The sequence below is a fragment of the Lygodium microphyllum genome, chromosome 29 (genome assembly GCF_053477565.2).
Source record: "Lygodium microphyllum isolate KBCC chromosome 29, Lygodium_microphyllum_v1.1.10, whole genome shotgun sequence".
Taxonomy (NCBI): Eukaryota; Viridiplantae; Streptophyta; class Polypodiopsida; order Schizaeales; family Lygodiaceae; genus Lygodium; species Lygodium microphyllum.
This window is the reverse complement of record NC_141163.1, coordinates 18,830,624-18,847,835: the sequence shown is the minus strand read 5'-3', so window position 1 is coordinate 18,847,835 and position 17,212 is coordinate 18,830,624.

Here is a 17,212-nt window from a genome sequence, read left to right as displayed (position 1 = left end):
ACCACTTAGGGCAACCTCTTTGCCATTTCTTTTCAGTTTGGCTGTGTTGGAGCAGCTGGTTAGTGACTCGCTTCGGATCTTCTATTAAATGATGCTAGGCCTACTCCTTGTGGATGTTATGCCTTGGTTCTGCCAGGGGTAGGGGGAGCATTGTGCTGAGTTTTATGATGATACTTGTTTTGTATCAGTTTGATGCTTCTTTGGTTGTTTATGTGCAGATATGTTCGTGGATTCGACGGGCTGTGTCGCCCTATCCTGTGGTCGCCAATGACAGCGGAATTTAGGTGACGGGAAGTGCTTAAAAATAGCTAAAAATTATGAATATCAAGGGAAAAATATTCACTGTCAAAGGCGGCGGCTCGATCTAGGACGATTTTAAGCGCCAAAGTGCTTTAAAGGCGCCTGAGCGACACTTGTTGATTTTTCATAATTTTTCAGACAGTCGTGCAGGTTGACACGAGCTACTGGCCAATGTGGGATGCTAAGCCGGACGCCCAGGATTTTTCAGAGCTCGATTCCGAGTCCGGACGGGGAAATGGCCAAGAAACCGGTCAAGATGCGAAGAGGTGGACAAAATTTGGCCAAAATGGGCAAGTGACCCTTGGGAGCCCAAAATTTAAATGTAACATGAAACTTTGGAGAGGCATGATGCATGAAATCGTGGGAAGAAAACGTGAATAGACTGCGCCCGAAATTCACGCCATGAGGATGATGGTGCTTCTCCCTGGCTGTGAACAACCATGCCAACTGACCACTGCCCCTCATTCCCTCCTGGATGCCAATCATTTTGCCGCCCTTCGCCCGTCGAATGATGCCCTCTTTGAAGATCTCTGATTTCAGTCTTTCTCTCTCCTCCCTCTCTCTCTTCTAAAGGCAAGTTCATGTGGGGAGAAGAAGGAAGAAGAAAGAATGGTGGAGGCTTGTCCGGCATGGATCGGATTGCTCCACGGGCTAGAAATGGTGATTGGTGATTGTGCTGGACATGAAGTGCTGCTGGTTTCCAAATCTACAGCCATGGACATGAAACCCGAAACACGCAAATAAGCGGTAATTTAAAATTTTCAAAGGAAATTTGAGCTTTTATGGCTTTTGATGGATGAAATGTTGTTCATATGGGATAAAAATTGTTCATGTTACTGTTTTCTATGAGTTCTTGCTGGTCATGATCAAAAAATCAGAAAAATATGCATTTTGTGGTTCAAAATAATATGTTAAAACACATAAAACATGGAAAAACAAGGGAAAAAGAGAGTTTTTGGCATAAAAATGGGGAGGTAAATAGGAACATCAACTAAACTTTCATTTTTCTGCAAGAAGGAACTAAGGGCCACAGCCCATAACCTGTTTTGAATTTTCAGCAATTAAATAATGCAAAAAAATCAGGGAAAATACAAGAAAATGGTGGAAAAACCCTAAAAAATAGGGGAAAAATACATTTTGGGTTCCGAAAAATAAGGATAAATAAGAGCAATGTTTGTGAATGTTTGTGGGGACTGAAGCATGAGGATTTGCCTCAGTTCAACCCCACCTTCTTGTTCTAGTGTGTCTTTTTCTATTTTTTCCACATAAAATGATGGTGAAATACCCTATAAATCTATCCAACGATGCAATACTTAAACGGGGAAGGGTAGAGAAGTTGAAATATGTCTAAATGCTGTGTGAAATGATGGGAAAGTTGCTGATTTCTATGCATAGCATTTAGGACGGATGATAATTAAAATTAAGAGCTTAGTAGCACGAGGATCACCTCGGTGCTAAGCCCATGCAACGAAGCACGAACGGTAGTTGGAAACCATTAAAAGAATGATTTGCACTTGTGCACGATACTGTTTTGCTAAATGTTTGAGCACTAGACATCCACCAAATGCATAGAGCATGAAAAGACTTTAAAAGTATCAGTGATCAGCTCCTGGACATGCATTGCAATTGGTTTATGAGGACACGACCCACGTTGAGAGGCAGTGAGATACCCATGCTGTAGGCTAGTCGTGGGATCCTAAAGGGGAAATTAAGTAAGGACAATGGTACATTCCTGGACACGCTTATTTGGTACCTTGAGTGACGTTTGTGCGAAATGTCTAAATGTTGAGCGACGCATCGAGGGGCCAATCCCCGAGGTGTAGGAGAGTCGCAGAGGGTTGACGGCATTCAGCCGTAGGAGGAACTCCATGTGTATGTGATTCGAGCCTTTTGGCTATGTGAAAGGGACTCCCTCTGAGGAGTAATATTGGGTTAGGATCAGTTGGACTACAACGTATTACAAACGCAATGTTTAGGAAGGCAGAGATTTTGATAGACGCTCCTGGCCGCGAGGCCGAGGGGGTTGTCTTGTGCATAGTGGCGAGGCCCGGCTAGTGCGTGAGCAAGTGCCGGCCCGTTTTTAGGTCCATCAGTGGTGCGTCTGCTGGGAGCCGCTAAAAAGTGGCGGTTCTCGAATCCTGGTTGTTTAAGGACCAACTAGCAGTGTATGCCAAAGGATACTGAGATTGATCTGTTATTTATTGATAAGCATCGTCTAGCAGAAATCCAAAAGCAAGAAAGAGACGAAAGAGCTAGGCGACGTGCTGAAATTTTTAGGAGATATTCCCCTAAGCGTAGCGGTGCTGAACCCTTATGAGGGAGTGGATCTAGTGGTCTTAGGACCACAAGCAGTAAGTTAGGAGAAGGTGGAAGCTCTAGTGCTCCCCTTCCTTCTATAAGCCAGTCCACGTCAAGTACGGGAGGTGTAACCCCACGGTTCCTTATTCCTAGTGCAAATCCAATCCGCGTCATGGCGCAGCCTATTGCAATTCCAGCAGGAACGACGGATTTGCCGGCTCTAGGTTACCCGCTACCCATTTTTAATGGGTTAGTTGAGGAAGATGCGGAACTCCACATTAGGGAGTTTCAAAAGCTGATGTTTAACTGTCGCATTCAAGAGGAAGGACATTTGATGATGTTCTTCAATATGACTCTCAAAGGAAGAGCCGTTATATGGTATCATGGTTTAGAAGCCGGAACCATATTGAACATTGATGCATTTTATGGAGCTTTTCGAAGGGAGTTTTCCCCTGAAAGGGGTGGGCAATATTGGTTGCGTGTACTCAACGTGACCCGCCAAGAACCACACGAAGATATTCGTGCTTATGCGAAGAAGATAAAAGAGGTTTTTCGTAAGTTGGACACCTCTATCCCTATCCCCGCAGCTGCCCAATTGCAATATTTCCTACATGGTTTGGACTTTAATATCCAATTGCAGTTGAGTAGTGTTCCCTTGGGGGATATAGATACTGCCATTACACGAGCACAAGAGGTGGAATCCCGACTACAAGCAGCCTATGCTTCTCGCGGCAATTCGAATATGGGTTTAGTATTGGGAAACAATGTGGCAATGACCAATGGCAGTAGTGGTCAAGGGATAGCGATGGCTAATCCTAGTGGGAGAGGGAACATGATGCAGAATGTCCCTTTATTACCAGCTCCCCCTAGCATGTCGATGCCTACGGGCAGTCAAATGGCTCCAAGTAGTGGAGGCCAGGCGGTCAATTCTAACACCATGCCTGTAGCTCAACAGCCTGTGCCTAATCGAATTGTTAGGCCGATGGAACGACATGGTAATGACCAAGGCTATGAGTCGAGTGCTTCCAATGTTCTTGGCGAGGTTAAGGACATGATGAAGCATTATACCGACATGATTACGGAGCAGTATCGACAAATAGCCGTTGATGTCAACTTCCTTAAAAAACAACAAAATTTGATAGGAAGTAGATACCCAGAGGAGGGTGCGCCGTCGAGGTTTAGTTGCAAATGGTGTGGTGGGCAGCACTATCCAAGGAATTACCCAAATGTTAAGTGTGACATTTGCGGAAAATCTGGCCATTTAGCAGCTACTTGCTGGATTAAGATCAGTTCCCTCTAGCGAGGAAGTCGGCAACCAGGGCCTGTTAATCATCGTGCCCAAGGAAATGATTCCCAGCGAGAAGATGGGCCTAAACAAATACTTCAACGACCAAAGACTACAGTGGAAGAGCTACCAAGTGGTAGTGGGGTTAGTTTGATTGAGGCTGTACGCGTTAATGATGCTGAAACCTCTAATTTACGAGCTGTTATTACAAGAGGTCAAAAGGGTAGAGAAGCCGACAAGGATAAGCCTGTCGACGGAAACCCTAAACAAGGCGACAAAGGAACGCAAGTTTTGGATCCTTCCCTAGAAGGGGGACCTTTGAAGCCCGTAGAGAGTAAAGCCGATAAGGAACCACCAAAGAAGAATGTGAAAGTTAAGAAAGAGGCAATAAAGCCAGTTCAGCGACCTAAAGAGCGGATGGTTTGGCGTGAAAAGCGAGCTCTATCGAACTATCATGAATTCGATTTGGCGGGCTCTCTTTGCGAAGTCAAGCCGGATGTGAATCTTCTACAGCTTATTAAGCTTTCCCCAGGAGTGCGTAAGGAATTTAGAAAGATCCTACGTACCGGGTATATTGTAGAACCTTTGGGTATTGCGCGAGTTGGTGATGACTGGTTTGAGCATGCTGAGAAGCATTGCCCAAGGGTTGCAGCCTATGTCGATGGGATATTAGTAGATTATGCCATTGTCGACACGGGATCATCGGTCAACATTATGAGTTCTGAACTGATGGAAAGGTTGGGTCTTGCGATCCAGAAAGATACCTCCACAATTCTCAGAATGGCAGATGATAGTTTGAGACAGCCGGAAGGCTGCATTACTAAGGTCCATGTCACTGTTGCAAATGTAGAATGCCTGTTGGACTTTAGGGTGATTCGTTTTGCAGGCCGTCCAAGTTACCAAGTATTACTCGGATGTCCTTGGATCTTGCAAGCGGACTGCCAAGTAGATATACCCGCCGGTCGGCTAATATTCGGCAGAGGTGCCCAGCGTGTGGTGGTTGATGCTTATCCTGAGTCCCCGCAGAGTGAGAGAGCTCCTCTATCTTCTACAGAATTGGAGACATTAGAAGATTTATCTGTCAGTGAGACATCATCGAGTGATGAGTCCAAAGAGGGATCCACCACGGAGGACATCTATCAGATCACTTTGAATGAGCCGATAGAGGGCCAAGAGCGTATAAGAGATGCAGATGTTATTGAGCTAGACCTTGGTACACCTGATGATTCGCGGCCAATCAAATTAGGTTCTATGCTCAGTACAGCAGAAAGGGAGGACTATGTGGCCTTGATCCAGGAATTCTGTGATATCTTTGCCTGGAGTTATGATGAGTTGAGAGGCATCCCTCCTAGCCTTGCTGTTCATACAATTCCGTTGAAAGAGGGCAGTCGTCCTGTACGGCAGAAAGTAAGGCGTATGCCTTTCGAATTGAGGGACGGCCTGTTTGAAGAGTTACAGAAGCTTCGAAAAGCGGGTTTGATTTTTCCTGTGCAACACACGGAATGGTGTTCGCCAGTTGTGATTAGAAAGAAGAAGAATAATCAGATCCGTTTATGTGTAGACTTTAGGGAGCTGAATAAGCAGATAGTTAAGGACTATTACCCGTTGCCATTTATTGACCAGATTTTGGATCAATTAGCGGGTAGGGAGATATATTCATTTATGGATTGCTTTGCAGGATATAACCAAATGGCAATTGCAGAAGAGGACAAGTTGAAAACAACTTTCATTACTGTATTTGGTACTTTTGCGTACCATGTGATGGCCTTTGGTTTATGCAATGCGCCTGGTTCGTGGCAACGAACAGCAGATAAGACATTCGGTGACATATCCCCTGAAGAGTTGAAGGTGTTTATTGATGACTTAGGGGCTGCCACCGTGAGAGAAAGGCAGTTGATCATTTTAAGAAAATGCTTTGAGCGCTGTAGACAATTTTGCATCGCCCTAAACCCACGGAAGTGTGTTTTTGGAGTACCTTATGGGCTATTGCTGGGTCATGTGGTCAGTTCGGTAGGAATTGCGACAGACCCCGAGAAGGTCAAAGTTATAGTTGCCATGGGTCCACCACGCACTCCGAAAGAGGTTCATAGCTTTCTGTCTTCTGTTGGTTACTACCGTAGATTCATTAACGCCTTAGCAGAAAGAATGTTGCCACTTACAAATTTATTGTCCTTTAGCTGTTCGTTTGTATGGGGTGACCCTTGTAAGGTAGCATTCGAGGATGTGAAACAAGAGCTAGCAAGAGCGCCCGTTTTAAAAGCACCTAAAAGAGGTGAGGTGTTTTATATCTTTTCAGCAGCCACGATGTATAGTATCAGCTGCTGTTTAGCCCAAATTTGGGAAGAGAAGTGGTACCACCCGATTGCTTTTGCTAGTCGGAAGCTGGGGGTATTCGAAATCAATTACACCTACATGGAGAAGCTGTGTCTAGCGATGGTCTTTGGGACCAAGAAATTTAGGCATTATATTCTCTATGAGAAAGTTGTGCTTTATACGAAGGCGGAGGGACTTCGATTATTGATGAATAAGTTACAACCGCCTGATCGTCTAGCGAAGTGGTTGATCACTTTGCAGGAATTTGATTATGAAATCAAGAGTAAGCCACCAAGGTTGCAAGGCATCGTGGAATGTCTTGTGGACTTTGGGGAACCGAAAGAATATGTGGCTGAAGGTAGTGACATGGAGTTGTTATTTAAAATAGAGACGGCATCTATTCCCTCTTGGTATGCTGCAATAACACATTATTTATCAACGGGAGAGGCGGGATCCGAATTATCTAAGGCTGAGAAAAGGAAAATTAAGCAGCAAGCGTTAAAGTTTGCTTTGATCGCAGGTACATTATATCGGCAAGGGGTTGATGATATCTATCGCCGGTGTGTGATGCCTGATGAGGTGCCCTTCATTTTGGAAGAGTGCCATGATTCTGCTTGCGGTGGCCATTTTGCTGGACGGCTTACAGCACAGAAGGCTTTAAGAGCAGGTTATTGGTGGCCTGCCATCTTCCAGGATGCATTTGCGTATGTTAAGCGATGTGATATTTGCCAACGACATGATAGTCGAGAGAATAGGAAACGACCACTTACCCCTATTATGGCGATACTTCCATTTGAGAAGTGGGGAATAGACTTTGTGGGTCCTATTACTCCGTCATCGACTACGCAAAAGCGGTACATCATTGTAGCAACTGACTACTTCACAAAGTGGTCAGAAGCACGTGCAACAAGGAAAGATGATGCTAAAGAAACTGCTAGTTTCCTTTTAGAGCAGATAATATGCCGGTTTGGTCCACCGAAAGAATTAGTGTCGGACCGCGGAACCCATTTCCTAAATAAGGTGATCAAAGGTTTGATGGAGTTGTGGCACATCAAGCATAACAAGACAACCCCCTATAACCCGCAAGCCAATGGGCAAGTCGAAAGCACCAACAAGCAACTTGTGGGCATCCTGTCCAAAATTGTATCAGAGAAGAAACGGGATTGGGATAAAAAGTTATACATGGCAGTGTGGGCTTATAATACGACTTTCAAACGAGCCACTGGCCATACCCCATTCAAGTTAGTATATGGGGAGGAGTGTGTCTTGCCTTTAGAGATTGAGCTGCCGACTATTCGGTTTGCCATCAATCATTCTTTGAGTGATGAAGACGCACTTTTTGAGCGCTTGACGACACTGGCACATTTAGATGAGCTTAAGTTGCAGAGCTTATTGCACCAAGAAGTGGCGAAGCGCCGAATGAAGCAGCTACACGACCTCAAAGCCAAGAAATACACCTTTAAGAAAGGACAGCTTGTTCTGTATTATGACGCACGACGTGAATTATTCCCAGGCAAGCTAGAACCCAAATGGGATGGGCCCTATAAGATCATTAGGATAGAAAAGAATAAATCTACAGTATTGTTAGCTGACCTTGAGGGGATAGAATTTAAAAATAAGGTTAATCTTAATAAGATTAAACCTTATTACTTCTGATTGCACTAATGCTATGACTGCCTTGCAGGTCTAGGCAAGATCGATCAAACATCTGCAAGGAAATCGTGATAGAGGTTGATGGGTCGTCTGATCCCTTATTTAGAACACCCATATTTAGAACAGAGGTATCATCAGGGGAAGCTCATTTGGTGGAGCAAAGGATACAAGGTGATTGAGCAAGAAGGCGGGACATTTATTTGGGAAATCAAGGTCTTCTACCATCACTGCCTACAAATTTTGACGAGCATCCCTGTTGAATTCAATGATGATGGAGGGATGGAGCCTACAGTCCACCCGTTGAATATGCTGAATTTCGATTACCATAATTACGAGTAGAGTCCGGGATGGCGGGATATGTAAACCCTTTATGGACGTACACCTTGTACTTTGATGGGGCGTCCAGGGGTGCATGTAAAAAAGGAAGTGTAGGAGTTGTCATCCGAGACCCCCTACGACGCATTGTCATGAAGTTAGCTGCTTATCTCGGGGCGAATTTTACTAATAATATGGCCGAATACAAAGCCCTGATCATGGGTTTGAATATTGCAAAGAAGGGTGGTATCCGCCAGTTGTTGGTAAAAGGGGACTCTCAGTTGGTTCTAAATCAACTCAATGGGACGTACATGGTACGAAACCCCATCCTTTGTATGCACCATCATACTGCCATAGCCTTGCTAGACGAATTCGATAGAGTGTCTTTTCAGCTGATTCCACGTAATTGGAATCAGTTTGCTGATTCATTGGCTAATCTTGCATATGAAGAAGACCTCTTCTTTAATTGTGGCCCTTGTCCCAATATATCTATTGACGATGAGACAGGACCTGGTTGCTTGTGGGGTATGCTTTCTGAACATGCCCTCTTTGGCAGACGATGGTTGATCTGGGTGATGCAGAGGGTAAGCGAGACTCATCTGCCTTTATTATCTTGGACCCACAGACTGGTTAGACGACATGTGATGCGAACACCTCTTGCGATATATGCAGGAGGGATAGGTCATAATTTAATGCACTTAGTATAGGGCTACGAGCCTCTATTCCCCTGGGAATAGTATGCTTTGATGTCTATCATGGTTGTTCCCAGGTGGATGTTCTACATAGTATTGTTCTATTTCATTAGGCCAAGAGGGCCGATTCAGTTTTGTAGTGAAGTGTTTCATTTCATTAGGCCAAGAGGGCCATTTTCCTGTCTAGTGCAGGTACGTTTAATTGGGTTTTTGTTTTAGTGTTGTGCTGGACAGATTTCGTGTTTTGTGGAATTTGATGGAGCCTGGAGGAGCCTTTGCTGCGATGGAAGCTTCTTGTGGCCAATCCAGGTGATATTTCTCCTTTACAAGTACCTTTCTTTCCTGTTATATGTGTATCTGTACTTGTCGAGGGGATCTATTTTTGTTAGGGATCGGCAACCAAGGCATGAAGTCCCAGGTTTAGGCTAAGTATGTTTGAGGGAGGTCGGAGTAGTCATTGCCTCCTGTAAAGACATTGTTAGGCATTGAAAGACCTGTTTGAGAAGGAAGTCCTAGTGGCCCTGTTCTGCCAGCCTGCTAGGCAGCCGTTCTAGGAGTTCTTGTTAGTAGTGAGGCAGTTAGAGAAGCCTGCTAGAAGATAATAATAATGATGCCAAGAAATCCTGAATATCCTAAAAGATGAATATCAATACGAAGGTGTGTAAAAAAGGGTTCTAACCCCTATCAAAGAAAAGAAAAGAAATGAAAATATATCAGCCGTTGCTCATTGCCTTGCGAAGGCCTGGTAGGTTCCTGGGGACGAGTCAGACCCGGGGCCGATACCTTGTCTTACTAGGGGTGGCTTCTTGCTGGATAAATAATACCAAAAACAAGGAAGGGTGGAGCGAAAATAAAAGTGAGCGTTAGAAAAGGATTAAGTGTTGCCTTGCGAGGGCTTGGTAGGTTCTTGGGTGCCGAGACAGGTCCTGAGACCGATGCCCTGTTCTCCTTGGGTCACTACGCTCAGCTCCCTCCTTTTTACATGCCCAAGTATGTTCATCCAATACAAACCCCAAAAGAAGACATGTACTGGAAGAAAGTACACTTTGATCAGGCTATAGGAGTCCTCGCCTTGTAGGAGCTCCTAGTTGTGTTGTCTTTAGTTGGTAAGTAGTTCAGACTACCACTTAGGGCAATCTCTTTGCCATTTCTTTTCAGTTTGGCTGTGTTGGAGCAGCTGGTTAGTGACTCGCTTCGGATCTTCTATTAAATGATGCTAGGCCTACTCCTTGTGGATGTTATGCCTTGGTTCTGCCAGGGGTAGGGGGAGCATTGTGCTGAGTTTTATGATGATACTTGTTTTGTATCAGTTTGATGCTTCTTTGGTTGTTTATGTGCAGATATGTTCGTGGATTCGACGGGCTGTGTCGCCCTATCCCGTGGTCGCCAATGAGAGCGGAATTTAGGTGACGGGAAGTGCTTAAAAATAGCTAAAAATTATGAATATCAAGGGAAAAATATTCACTGTCAAAGGCGGCGGCTCGATCTAGGACGATTTTAAGCGCCAAAGTGCTTTAAAGGCGCCCGAGTGACACTTGTTGATTTTTCATAATTTTTCAAACAGTCGTGCAGGTTGACACGAGCTACTGGCCAATGCGGGATGCTAAGCCGGACGCCCAGGATTTTTCAGAGCTCGATTCCGAGTCCGGACGGGGAAATGGCCAAGAAACCGGTCAAGATGCGAAGAGGTGGACAAAATTTGGCCAAAATGGGCAAGTGACCCTTGGGAGCCCAAAATTTAAATGTAACATGAAACTTTGGAGAGGCATGATGCATGAAATCGTGGGAAGAAAACGTGAACAGACTGCGCCCGAAATTCACACCATGAGGATGATGGTGCTTCTCCCTGGCTGTGAACAACCATGCCAACTGACCACTGCCCCTCATTCCCTCCTGGATGCCAATCATTTCGCCGCCCTTCGCCCGTCGAATGATGCCCTCTTTGAAGATCTCTGATTTCAGTCTTTCTCTCTCCTCCCTCTCTCTCTTCTAAAGGCAAGTTCATGTGGGGAGAAGAAGGAAGAAGAAAGAATGGTGGAGGCTTGTCCGGCATGGATCCGATTGCTCCACGGGCTGGAAATGGTGATTGGTGATTGTGCTGGACATGAAGTGCTATTGGTTTCCAAATCTACAGCCATGGACATGAAACCCGAAACACGCAAATAAGCGGTAATTTAAAATTTTCAAAGGAAATTTGAGCTTTTATGGCTTTTGATGGATGAAATGTTGTTCATATGGGATAAAAATTGTTCATGTTACTGTTTTCTATGAGTTCTTGCTGGTCATGATCAAAAAATCAGAAAAATATGCATTTTGTGGTTCAAAATAATATGTTAAAACACGTAAAACATGGAAAAACAAGGGAAAAAGAGGGTTTTTGGCATAAAAATGGGGAGGTAAATAGGAACATCAACTAAACTTTCATTTTTCTGCAAGAAGGAACTAAGGGCCACAGCCCATAACCTGTTTTGAATTTTCAGCAATTAAATAATGCAAAAAAATAAGGGAAAATACAAGAAAATGGTGGAAAAACCCTAAAAAATAGGGGAAAAATACATTTTGGGTTCCGAAAAATAAGGATAAATAAGAGCAATGTTTGTGAATGTTTGTGGGGACTGAAGCATGAGGATTTGCCTGAGTTCAACCCCACCTTCTTGTTCTAGTGTGTCTTTTTCTGTTTTTTCCACATAAAATGATGGTGAAATACCCTATAAATCTATCCAACGATGCAATACTTAAACGGGGAAGGGTAGAGAAGTTGAAATATGTCTAAATGCTGTGTGAAATGATGGGAAAGTTGCTGATTTCTATGCATAGCATTTAGGACGGATGATAACTAAAATTAAGAGCTTAGTAGCATGAGGATCACCTCGGTGCTAAGCCCATGCAACGAAGCACGAACGGTAGTTGGAAACCATTAAAAGAATGATTTGCACTTGTGCACGATACTGTTTTGCTAAATGTTTGAGCACTAGACATCCACCAAATGCATAGAGCATGAAAAGACTTTAAAAGTATCAGTGATCAGCTCCTGGACATGCATTGCAATTGGTTTATGAGGACACGACCCACGTTGAGAGGCAGTGAGATACCCATGCTGTAGGCTAGTCGTGGGATCCTAAAGGGGAAATTAAGTGTAATATTTCCGCACACTGCGAACCGTAAATATTGACTTCCCGCATGCCGTGTAAATCCTGTGCAAGGGTATCACCTACATCGTATTATTGGTAGCTTAATCCAGACCGTGCATGCTCAAAAATGAGGCCGCCACATTGTAAATACGAGGCTGAGGTTGAAGACCGTAAAAAGCCGAGAGGGAACACCCTTTTTGAAGGGGCAATTTGGAGACTTTTAGGCAAATTTTTCTAATTATTATCCCTTCCCCCAGCCGATGCATGGCTGGAGGAGAGGGAGTGTGGGGAGGAATGGCCAAGGAGGAGTGGGACGGATATGCATGAGGAGGAGTCCTCCACGTGTGTGGAGGCCCTCTTTCCCAAGGCCTATAAGAACCCCCTCTTGGGGGGGGGGGGGGGGGGGGGGGGGGGGGAAGGAGGACATGGCGGCAGAAGGCTGTTGAGAGGAGATGGCGGCAGAAGACGGACGTGAAGGGAGGGCGGCAGAAGGCTGTCGTGTGAGGGAGGTGCTGGACGTGAAGGTGCCGGACGTGAAGGTGCCGGATGTGCTGGAGGTGCTGGAAGAAGCCGCCGTCGCCGTGCTGGAGGAGGTCGCCAGGCTGTCGTATGAGGGAGGTGGTCGTGTGAAGGAAGGGAAGGTGGCAGAAGGCTGTCGTGTGGAAGGTGGCCGTGGAGAAGGGGTCGCCATGCAGAGGAAAGCCGCTGTGCAATCCGCCCAGTCCGCCATAGCCGTCGTGAAGCCGTCCGGCCACTTCAGTCCGCCGCTGGATCACGAACCCTCCCCTCTCCCGACGTGGACGTGCTGCCAGAAGCTCTTAGAAGCTTCTCTAGGAAGCTTCTAAGGGGGCTTCTCAAAGCCCCCTTCCCATGGAGTCCCTTTATAAGCCCAATTTTTACCCCGGGATTCAATCCCCCTTTCCCAATGCATTCCCACACAGCCCATATTAGCCCAGTGTAAGTCCCCCCTTCTCGTGGATTCCCAACACAAGTCCCTTCCCACCGATCACCCATAAGCCTTCTAGGCTCAGATTTAGAGCCCCGTCCCACTAGATCCTCCAAAAGCCCAATTTTTCCCCTCGGGTTTCGAAGAGGAAGCCTATAAGGCCTTCCTACCAAATTTTTCCATAAGCCCTCTAGGCCCCAGGTCTTGTAGAGAAGAAGAGGGGTCCTTAAACACCTTTCCACAATATCTTTAACCCTTGGAATTTTGAAGAGTAAAAGAGGAAGCCTATAAAGGCCCTTCCCACCAATCACCCACAAGGCCGGTCCTAGGATTTTAGGAAAGGAGAAGAAGAACCCTAAAGCCTCCATTCTTGCAAGGTCCATTTCCACAAACCAAGCTCCAACCCCGCAAGGCCTTCCATAAGGCCAAATTCCGCAAGCCGGTATTCTCAAGGATCCACATTTCGGAAGGGATCTCCTGCGTACCAGGGAGAAAAGGCCAAGATCTTGAGACTGCATACCAAGGCGAGTATATCTATAGGCCGCGAAGGCAATCCGGAAGCCAAAATCACGCCTACAATGGGCCCTAAAAAGTCACAAGACGCGCCTGCGGGAGGATCTTCTCCTAGTATTTACGTGGACATTTCCCGGAGCCCACAAGTCCAGGTTTGATCTATTTGGATTCCACACAGAAGTATTGAATTAATCACGATAACTTCATGGATTAGGAAGCACTCATGCATGTCAAATGCAACTAGTCAAGTTAAATGCAATTGGAAAAATGAATTGGCTATTTGAACATTTATTAGAAATAGCTTAAGATATGAAAATTGATCGTCGGTACGTTCAATGGAGTTAATAAAAAGAGCATAAGGTGTCTATGCATTTGCAGGACCTTATTAGTAAGTTTCCTTTTGTGTATTCAAAAGTGACGAGCCTAGGACAACTGTTGCCTCATTACAAGGTTGAAATTATTGAGGTACACCTTTTTACTAGGCATGGAAAGATTAATGGCATGTCCCATTTTTAGATAAATCTTCCTTGTAATGATTCATGAGGAAAAGTTAACACCCATAAGATGTCATTCGAAAAGGAATGGAAGGGCATGAAAATGATCTATGGACTTGCAAGTCGCATGATTATTTGATGTAAGTCCTAGTAGGACCTAGGAAAGTTAGTGTCCAGATTATCAGGCATTTTTACCTTACCAAGGAAAGATAGGGTTATTGTGAACCATGTGATGCGTAGAAGCAGTAAATCGCATGTTTACGCGTATTGGTGTAGTTGTAACTATTGTTCTCCATTAGATTTAGTTTATTACCTTTAGAAGGTTCATCCTTGTCGCAATACAAGTATATTGAGTTGTCTAAGTAACCTAAAACACAAGGGATTCATATGGGCATGGCTCAGTCGATATGATAGGTATCCCAAGTGCCAAGTGCAATAAGAATTCGACCTAGTTTTACACTTGTTGCCAAGTCTAAACCCGCAAACCCAAAGATCTTACACACGTTCACGAAATGTCGAATCAATTGGATGTTCATGCATAAAATGATCTAAGGTTTTATCCTAAGGATCATTCGTTCTAATGATGAAACTCCGACGGAGTTGCAAATTTCTAGGACCATGGGCCAACATTATTAGGAATGGGTTGGAGGATACCCTAAACCCTGCTACTCGGCTAGAGGTAATTCCGTGGCCAGAGGACGCCATTCAATGGGTGGAATGATCCCGTGGAATGATGCAACACATGTGCAAAAAGGTTGCAACATCGTATAGACTTGAGATTTGTCCACAAGAGAGTTTTGTCATCTCTCGAAATGAGGTTGGCAAGTTATTGAAAGAATTTAACTTACAAGAGTATGAGTAATCATCCTGTTACTCACTTTTCTTGGGGGATAATTGCCAAGGAAAAGGAAAGTTAGGTATTTGCCTTGAAGCAAATGACCAATCAATAAATTGAGGCGACATGGTCGCCAAGATTTGCTATTACCTAAAGTATTGGTAGGGTATGACCCTAACCCAAGAATGATAAGAATCTTGCCAAGTTGCAATTGATTCCGGATCGAATGCAGGTTGCATTCGGAGAAAAGGAGTCACTCCTTAACAGTTTGCCAGCTAAACGACCACTGGAAATTGATTGTGCTTGTAATAGTTTAGAAAGCACTGTTTGCATTGTTTGCTCAATGAACTAAAGGATGAAAATATATCTAAAGCTTCAGGTTGAAGCCTGAAGGGAGAGGCAGCTTCAGTTACCCCCGACTGCCTGCCTGACCCTAACCAAGGGGGTTGTTAACCGCGCCGGGAACGTGGACCGAACCCGCCGCGAGAGGTCTCTCCGTTGAGTTCTACTTGGAGCAGGAGGACGCTTGGGTGCCAGGGGGGGCTCTAGCCGTAAATCCCTCGCCTTCCGGGTCCTGCACAAGAGGCTAACGTGACTCGGGATTGGATCTCGAGGCCCGCATACTAGTCTACGGGCGGAAGCTTGGATTAGTGATCCCTGGTGGATTACTGGATAGCCTTCGGGCGGATTATGAATACGCCTACGGGCGGGAACTCCTTGTATTTCAAAGATAAAATGATAAAATGATAATAAAGAAGTTGTTTGGCATTGTTTTCTTTATGTCCTGTGATAAGATTACGTGAAGGAACCAGTGCATAACAGGGTTAATCAAAGAAGCTGTTTGTATATGTCAAATTAATGTGGTAGGTAATTACATAACTAAAACAAACCGAGGAAAGTGCGGAGGATGGACCATGGGTCCGTCCTATGGATGGGTGGTCCCGGCTAGCTGGGAACTTTTCTCAAAGTCTTCGACGAACAGAGGTTGACCGTCATCTCCGGAACAAGTAACGAGAACGATGACTTAGAATTAACTATTACCCGATTCATGCTGTTTTAGGGGAACGGAATGGGACTATGGCTTATGGCAGAGAGGTCGAGCCTTGCTTCCCTCTCGTTTCCCATTCTCCTTGAACCAAGTGCAGCATGAATCCGCTTCAGACCAGGCGTTTCTGCGTAAAGTAGATCGATCAGGTCTGACGCTAGTCGCTGTTAGTAAATGACCAAACAGGAAAACCCAAATTCAAGTCGATCCTAAGTGGGAACGGGCAGGATACTTCCGCTACGTGGCAGACGCGGGAAGACCTAGATCGCAAGTCCCGTAACATTCCATGGGAGTGCCGGGCAGAGCTTTCTAGACATCCTTCCCGATGGACTGCTAAGACGTGTCCGGGATGATTCTAGTGGACACGTTACAGTTGGTATCAGAGCAAACCAACAAAGGACTTGTTTTTAGGAAATTTTAATAAGAAGAAGTAAAGCAAATGTTGTGTCCCAAACATTTCCTTACTTTGATTACTGTCTTCCAGAATTACGAAGCATGGAACAAGTTCTTAGTGTTCCGAGTCATGTTTATGACCGCGATGCATTCCACGAATTATTGACAAAGGGTTGAGATGATGAACATCCTAGACCGCATTTACAATCCATCACCTGTGTACATGGAACAGAGATGGATGGGTGTTTCAGGGATCTATTACATAAGTGCCTATCGACCTGCGTACCTTCAAATTAACTTGAAGAGAATCAAGTGGATGGAGAATTTGAAGATCGTAAAGCTGTTCATCTTTGTTGAGGCTCACGCAAACGCGACTCTACATGTTGGAGGTCGAAGGGTTAACCAGAATAAGTATGTGTACGGAGAAGTAATTCAAAGAATCCCTGCCGACCGAATCAAGGTTTTGGGACGTCATGAGAAGAATGGATATCAAAGGAAAAGATACCCTAATTCCTGAAGATCGATGACCCCAATCCGTACTACTACTCAGTTCCTGTAGCTGAATGCAATAATATCTTATTCTCTTCGAATTAATGTATTAACTTGTTCCATCGCCCCAAGAAATAATTGTACCTCGAAAGGGCTATGTTGATATGAATGGAATAAAACTTTTTTTTTTTCCAATTGTCTTGACTATGAATATTGATAAAGAAGTAAAGTGATTTGGTCACTTGGCTAAAGGAATATGCGGACGTAGTTTCTGAAGAGTTAACAAAACGTCCACTTCAAAGAGAAGTAGATCATGAGATCAAGCTAGTAATAGGAGCTGCGCCAATTGCGAAGAGACCCTATAGAATGTCTATACCGGAAGCTATTGAGTTGAAGGAACAACTCAAGCAACTGTTAAACCAAGGCTACATCTGGCCTAGCAATTCACCATGGGGAGCTCCAGTCCTATTCCAGAAAAAGAAAGATGGGACACTTCGGCTATGTATTGAT